The sequence below is a fragment of the Coregonus clupeaformis genome, chromosome 34 (genome assembly GCF_020615455.1).
Source record: "Coregonus clupeaformis isolate EN_2021a chromosome 34, ASM2061545v1, whole genome shotgun sequence".
Taxonomy (NCBI): domain Eukaryota; kingdom Metazoa; phylum Chordata; class Actinopteri; order Salmoniformes; family Salmonidae; genus Coregonus; species Coregonus clupeaformis.
Window position 1 is genome coordinate 23,436,669 of NC_059225.1, and position 8,752 is coordinate 23,445,420.

Here is an 8,752-nt window from a genome sequence, read left to right on the forward strand (position 1 = left end):
ACACAAACGCAAGCTTTGCAGGTCCATCAACCCATTTAAATACCTCTCACACCCTACAGTAACCTGTGGATCATGAGAGAACATTCATAAATCAGCAGAACGTTAATAACCTATTTATTGACAATTTATGTAGTGTCCTGTACCACTTAGTTTGAAGTGAGACACCTTCGGTCATTCATAATACATCCATAAAGTCTCTATATCGCATGACGCTGTACTTACTATAAAGTCAGACACCTTTGGTCATTCATTACACATACATAAATGCCTTATATCATATGACACTGTACTTACTATAAACTAAAATACATTTGTTCATTTATAACACATACACGACATGACCAAAAGTATGTGGACACCTGCTCGTCGAAAATCTCATTCTAAAATAATGGGCATCAATATGGAGTTGGTCCCCCCTTTGCTGCTATGACAGCCTCCACTCTTCTGGGAAGTCTTTCCACTAGATGTTGGAACAATGCTGCGGGACTTGCTTCCATTCAGCCACAAGAGCATTAATGAGGTCGAGCACTGATGTTGGGCGATTAGGCCTGGCTCGCAGTCGGCGATCTAGTTCATCCCAAAGGTGTTCGATGGGGTTGAGGTCAGGGCTCTGTGCAGGCCAGTCAAGTTCTTCCACACTGATCTCGACAAACCATTTCTTTATGGACCTCGCTTTGTGCACAGGGGCATTGTCATGTTGAAACAGGAAAGGGCCTTCCCCAAAGTTGGAATCACAGAATCGTCTAGAATTTCATTTTATGCTATAGAGTTAAGATTTCCCTTCACTGGAACTAAGGAGCCCAAACCATGAAAAACAGCCCCAACCATTATTCCTCCTACACCAAACTTTACAGTTGGCACTATGTATTGGGGCAGGTAGCGTTCTCCTGGCATCCGCCAAACCCAGATTCATCCATCGGACTGCCAGATGGTTAAGCATAATTCATCACTCCAGAGAAGGCGTTTTCACTGCTCCAGAGTTCAATGGCGGCAAGCTTTACACTGCTCCAGCCGACGCTTGGCATTGCACATGGTGATCTTAGGCTTGTGTGCGGCTACTCGGCCATGGAAACCCATTTCATGAAGCTCCTGCCGAACAGTTCTTGTGCTGACATTGCTTCCAGAGGCAGTTTGGAACTTGGTAGTGAGTGTTGCAACCGAGGACAGGCGATTTTTACACACTCTGCGCTTCAGCACTCTGCGGTCCTGTTCTGTGAGCTTGTGTGGCCTAACACTTAGCGGCTGAGTCGTTGTTGCTCCTAGACGTTTCCGCTTCCCAATAACAGCACTTACAGTTGACCTGTGCAGCTCTAGCAGGGCAGAAATTTGACGAACTAACTTATTGGGAAGGTGGCATCCTATGACGGTGCCACGTTGAAAGTCACTGAGCTCTTCAGTACGACCATTCTACTGCCAATGGTTGTCTATGGAGATTGCATGGCATTGTGCTCAATTTTATACATCTGTCAGCAACGGGTGTGGCTGACATAGCCAAATCCACTAATTTGAAGAGGTTTCCACATACTTTTGGTGATGTAGTGAACATAAATGCCTTATATCATATGACACTGTACTTATTATAAAGTCAGACACCTTTGGTCATTCATAACACATAGATAAAGGCTTAATGATGTAAACACAAATGTATTAACACTTAGGGAATTATCACTAACAGCTAAAACTAATAAACATCATAGACATGTTCAAACCAAACATTATCTTTTATTTGTACATTTTAAAAACAATACAAATACATGAAGTTTCAAGAAGTCCAGGAATGCAATTACATTGAACATTACATCACAGGGCTGTGAATAGTGTAGCTTGTTCCTGAGCTGGCGGACGAATGGTTCTTGCCTCTCTTCCTGCTGGAGGTACTGCATGTTGGTTCAAACCTTAAAAGTAACAACAAAGAAAGTTAGCAGGTCTGTTAGGAATGGATAAGGGCATTTCTGTGCTGCGCCAGAAACTCTAAATGGGAAGATGGGAAACTCAATTTATTCTATTTGTATTATTATATTATAATTGTATTTACACATTTCATGACGTGACTATGAAACGTGGCTGTATCGAGGTTTTTATTTATTTAGCTGAGCCTGCTGGTTAGCCAAATTTCAGCTAGCTAGCAATTGCTGTGAAGTCACCAAATTTATTTGAAATACGATTGAGGTAGCTAAAGTATGTAATCACTTAACTACTACAAACTAATTTAAATTACAATAAATGTTAACTTACTTGTTTTTTGCTGTCCAGTTGCAGCACAAGTGGGCATTTGATTTGCAAACTCATCACATAATCAGCATCTCGTCAGCAACACTAACAAAGTACTGATATTTTCACCCACATAATAGTACAAACGTGTCAATAACAATAACTATTCATGATATATGAAAAATAATAGTCTAAACATTAACAAAGATGCATATGCTCTACCTGGCGCCGACGAGGATGGCGGCCTCGCGACTAGCTCTTAGGAAACTTTGCGGTATTTCTTTTTTAATGTATAATTTTTTACATTATTAGCTCAGAAAGTGTTTTGTATCATTACATACAGCCGAGAAAAACTATTGGATATCAGAGCGGCGGTAACTCACCAGCATTACGACCAGGAATACGACTTTCCCGAAGCAGATCCTTTGTTTGCTCTCCCCAGAGCAATTGAACTGATTCCAGCGGCTGACCCAAAACATTGCAGGCGGAGGAGAGGCACACGGACCGGCCTGCTGGTTCGACTTAGGAGGCGCACACACCACCCACCGCTTCCAAGTATACTACTCACTAATGTTCAGTCTCTGGTTGACAATCTCGACGAGCTCCGGGCAAGGATTTCTTTCCAGAGAGACATCAAGGCCTGTAACATACTTTGTTTCACGGAAACATGGCTCTCTGGGGATATTCTGTCGAAATCGATCCAGCCAGATGGGTTATCAGTTCATTGCGCAGACAATAATGAATATCTCTCCGGGAAGCAGAAGGGCGGAGGTGTGTGTTTCATGATTAACGACTCATGCTGTAATTGTATTAACATACAGGAACTCAAGTCCTTCTGTTCACCCGACCTAGAGTACCTCACAATAAAATGCAGACCGTATTATCTCCCAAGATAATTTTCTTCGGTTATAGTCACGGTCGTGTATATCCCCCATCAAGCCGATACCACGACGGCCCTCAAAGAACTTCACTGGACTTTATGCAAACTGGAAACCACATATCCTGAGGCTGCATTTATTGTGGCCGGGGACTTTAACAAAGCAAATTTGAGGACTATGCTGCCGAAGTTCTACCAACATATCGACTGTTGTACTCGCGCTGCTAAAATCCTCGGCCATTGCTATTCAAACTTCCGGGATGGTTATAAGGCCCTCCCCCTCATTACACAGCTGCACCTTGTGCTGGGGACAGTAAAAGTCCACTATAAAATGTGCAGTTTTGTCACACAACACAATGCCACAGAGGTCTCACATTTTGAGGGAGCGTACAATAAGCATGCTGACTGCAGGAATGTCCACCAGAGCTGTTGCTAGAGAATTCAATGTTAAATTCTCTACCATAAGCTGCCTCCAACGTCGTTTTAGAGAATTTGGCAGTACGTCCAACCAGCCTCACAACCGCATACCATGTGTAACCACGCCAGCCCAGGACCTCCACATCCTGCTTCTTCACCTGCAGAATTGTCTGAGACCAGACACCCGGACAGCTGATGAAACTGAGGAGTATTTCTGTCTGTAACAAAACCCTTTTGTGTGGAAAAACTCTTTCTGATTGTCTGAGCCTATGCCCTCCCAGGCCCACGCACGGATGCGCCCCTGCCCAGACATGTGAAATCTATAGATTAGGCCCTAATGAATTTATTTCATTTGACTGGTAATGAATTTATTTCATTTGACTGATTTCCTTATATGAACTGTAACTGTTGCGTTTATATTTTTAAAAGTATAGTTTGTAGGCCAAACCGCTACAGAAGATTTTGTGAGAAGAACGATTTTTGGGATGTGCCATGGTCTGACAAACACCGCTCTAGCTCTGTCATCCTTCACACTAGATGTGGAAGTGTTAAATAGGCGGATGCAATGGATTGAGACGCATCCAATGCAAAAAAAAAACGATATCTCTATCTTAAGTGGTGCTTATGCCACCATTTATAAAGCACAGGTGTATGTCATGTTTGACATAGTGGGTTATGTCACATTTGACATTGGTGGTTATGTTACACAGTTACGCCACATTTTCTTTACCTTTTATAAAGCATGACATATGGTTATAGATTATTTGTAAAACATTTATGTAGTGTTTATGAAGGCTTTATGAAGGCTATATGAAGTACTACTGGAACAAATACTGGAAGAAAATCTAAGTAGCTGTTTTGCAATCAATCTCCCTTTTAAGAAGAATCATGGTTGCTGTCTATGGTGTAAAATTGATTAAAGGAATAGTTCACCCAAATTACAAAATTACACTTTGGTCAATGTGTTGAGGGAAAGCCTGAGAGTCTATTTTCACTGGGTATGACGCTACAAGCTTTTCACACCTGTATTTCGGGAGTTTCTCCCATTCTTCTCTGCAGATCCTCTCAAGCTCTGTCCGGTTGGATGGGGAGCGTCACTTGGCATTGAGGCCAAAGAGTTCAAGCTTGGTTTCATCAGACCAGATAATCTTGTTTATGTGCCTTTTACTGAGGAGTGGCTTCCGTCTGGCCACTCTACCATAAAGGCCTGATTGGTGGAGTGCTGCAGAGATGGTTGTCTTTCTGGAAGGTTCTCCCATCTCAATAGAGGAACTCTGGAGCTCTGTCAGAGTGACCATCAGGTTCTTGGTCACCTCCCTGACCAAGGCCCTTCTCCCCCGATTGCTCAGTTTGGCCGGGCGGCCAGCTCTAGGAAAAGTCTTGGTGGTTCCAAACTTCTTCCATTTAAGAATGATGGAGGCCACTGTGTTCTTGGGGACCTTCAATGCTGCAGACATTTTTTGTACCCTTCCCCAGATCTTTGCCTCGAATCAGTCCTGTCTCGGAGGACAATTCCATTCGACCTCATGGCTTGGTTTTTGCTCTGACATACACTGTCAACTGTAGGACCTTATATAGACAGGTATGTGCCTTTCCAAATCATGTCAAATCAATTGAATTTACCACAGGTGGACTCGAATCAAGTTGTGGAAACATCAAGGATAATCAATGGAAACAGGATACACCTAAACTCAATTTGGAGTCTCATAGCAAAGGGTCTGAATAGCTACAGTGGGGAAAAAAAGTATTTAGTCAGCCACCAATTGTGCAAGTTCTCCCACTTAAAAAGATGAGAGAGGCCTGTAATTTTCATCATAGGTACACGTCAACTATGACAGACAAAATGAGAAGAAAAAAAATCCAGAAAATCACATTGTAGGATTTGTAATGAATTTATTTGCAAATTATGGTGGAAAATAAGTATTTGGTCAATAACAAAAGTTTCTCAATACTTTGTTATATACCCTTTGTTGGCAATGACACAGGTCAAACGTTTTCTGTAAGTCTTCACAAGGTTTTCACACACTGTTGCTGGTATTTTGGCCCATTCCTCCATGCAGATCTCCTCTAGAGCAGTGATGTTTTGGGGCTGTCGCTGGGCAACACGGACTTTCAACTCCCTCCAAAGATTTTCTATGGGGTTGAGATCTGGAGACTGGCTAGGCCACTCCAGGACCTTGAAATGCTTCTTACGAAGCCACTCCTTCGTTGCCCGGGCGGTGTGTTTGGGATCATTGTCATGCTGAAAGACCGAGCCACATTTCATCTTCAATGCCCTTGCTGATGGAAGGAGGTTTTCACTCAAAATCTCACGATACATGGCCCCATTCATTCTTTCCTTTACACGGATCAGTCGTCCTGGTCCCTTTGCAGAAAAACAGCCCCAAAGCATGATGTTTCCACCCCCATGCTTCACAGTAGGTATCTCATCTTATCTACCAACATAGATAGGGCTCTAACTCCTCTAGCCCCACAGTGAAATAGGGTGCAGGCCAGGCAGCAGGCTGTTAGCCAACCTGCCAGCTTAGTGGAGTCTGCCAATAGCACAGTCAGTGTAGTCAGCTCAGCCATACCCATTGAGACTGTGTCTGTGCCTCGACCTAGGTTGGGCAAAACTAAACATGGCGGTGTTCGCCTTAGCAATCTTATTAGGATAAAGACCTCCTCCATTCCTGCCATTATTGAAAGAGATCGTGATACCTCACATCTCAAAATAGGGTTACTTAATGTTAGATCCCTCACTTCAAAGGCAGTCATAGTCAATGAACTAATCACTGATCATAATCTTGATGTGATTGGCCTGACTGAAACATGGCTTAAGCCTGATGAATTTACTGTGTTAAATGAGGCCTCACCTCCTGGTTACACTAGTGACCATATTCCCTGTGCATCCCGCAAAGGCGGAGGTGTTGCTAACATTTACGATAGCAAATTTCAATTTACAAAAAAAAAATGGCGTTTTCGTCTTTTGAGCTTCTAGTCATGAAATCTATGCAGCCTACTCAATCACTTTTTATAGCTACTGTTTACAGGCCTCCTGGGCCATATACAGCGTTCCTCTCTGAGTTTCCTGAATTCCTATCAGACCTTGTAGTCATAGCAGATCATATTCTAATTTTTGGTGATTTTAATATTCACATGGAGAAGTCCACAGACCCACTCCAAAAGTCTTTCGGAGCCATCATCGACTCAGTGGGTTTTGTCCAACATGTCTCTGGACCTACTCACTGCCACAGTCATACTCTGGACCTAGTTTTGTCCCATGGAATAAATGTTGTAGATCTTAATGTTTTTCCACAAAATCCTGGACTATCGGACCACCATTTTATTACGTTTGCAATCGCAACAAATAATCTGCTCAGACCCCAACCAAGGAGCATCAAAAAGTCGTGCTATAAATTCTCAGACAACACAAAAATTCCTTGATGCCCTTCCAGACTCCTTCTGCCTACCCAAGGACGTCAGAGGACAAAAATCAGTTAACCACTTAACTGAGGAACTCAATTTAACCTTGCGCAATACCCTAGATGCAGTTGCACCCCTAAAAACGAAAAACATTTGTCATAAGAAACTAGCTCCCTGGTATACAGAAAATACCCGAGCTTTGAAGCAAGCTTCCAGGAAATTGGAACGGAAATGGCGCCACACCAAACTGGAAGTCTTCCGACTAGCTTGGAAAGACAGTACCGTGCAGTACCGAAGAGCCCTCACTGCTGCTCGATCATCCTACTTTTCCAACTTAATCGAGGAAAATAAGAACAATCCAAAATTTCTTTTTGATACTGTTGCAAAGCTAACTAAAAAGCAGCATTCCCCAAGAGAGGATGGCTTTCACTTCAGCAGTAATAAATTCATGAACTTCTTTGAGGAAAAGATCATGACCATTAGAAAGCAAATTACGGACTCCTCTTTGAATCTGCGTATTCCTCCAGGGCTTAGCTGTCCTGGATCTGCACAGCTCTGCGAGGGCCTGGGATCGGGAGAGACACTTAAGTGTTTTAGTACTATATCTCTTGACACAATGATGAAAATAATCATGGCCTCTAAACCTTCAAGCTGCATACTGGATCCTATTCCTACTAAACTGCTGAAGGAGCTGCTTCCTGTGCTTGGCCCTCCTATGTTGAACATAATAAACAGCTCTCTATCCACCGGATGTGTACCAAACTCACTAAAAGTGGCAGTGATAAAGCCTCTCTTGAAAAAGCCAAACCTTGACCCGGAAAATATAAAAAACTATCGGCCTATATCGAATCTTCCATTCCTCTCAAAAATTTTAGAAAAAGCTGTTGCGCAGCAACTCACTGCCTTTCTGAAGACAAACAATGTATACGAAATGCTTCAGTCTGGTTTTAGACCCCATCATAGCACTGAGACTGCACTTGTGAAGGTGGTAAATGACCTTTTAATGGCGTCAGACCGAGGCTCTGCATCTGTCCTCGTGCTACTAGACCTTAGTGCTGCCTTTGACACCATCGATCACCACATTCTTTTGGAGAGACTGGAAACCCAAATTGGTCTACACGGACAAGTTCTGGCCTGGTTTAGATCTTACCTGTCGGAAAGATATCAGTTTGTCTCTGTGAATGGTCTGTCCTCCGACAAATCAACTGTACATTTCGGTGTTCCTCAAGGTTCCGTTTTAGGACCACTATTGTTTTCACTATATATTTTACCTCTTGGGGATGTTATTCGAAAACATAATGTTAACTTTCACTGCTATGCGGATGACACACAGCTGTACATTTCAATGAAACATGGTGAAGCCCCAAAATTGCCCTCGCTAGAAGCCTGTGTTTCAGACATAAGGAAGTGGATGGCTGAAAACTTTCTACTTTTAAACTCGGACAAAACAGAGATGCTTGTTCTAGGTCCCAAGAAACAAAGAGATCTTCTGTTAAATCTGACAATTCATCTTGATGGTTGTAAAGTCGTCTCAAATAAAACTGTGAAGGACCTCGGCGTTACTCTTGACCCTGATCTCTCTTTTGACGAACATATCAAGACTGTTTCAAGGACAGCTTTTTTCCATCTACGTAACATTGCAAAAATCAGAAATTTTCTGTCCAAAAATGATGCAGAAAAATTAATCCATGCATTTGTTACTTCTAGGTTAGACTACTGCAATGCTCTACTTTCCGGCTACCCGGATAAAGCACTAAATAAACTTCAGTTAGTGCTAAATACGGCTGCTAGAATCCTGACTAGAACCAAGAAATTTGATCATATTACTCCAGTGCTAGCTTC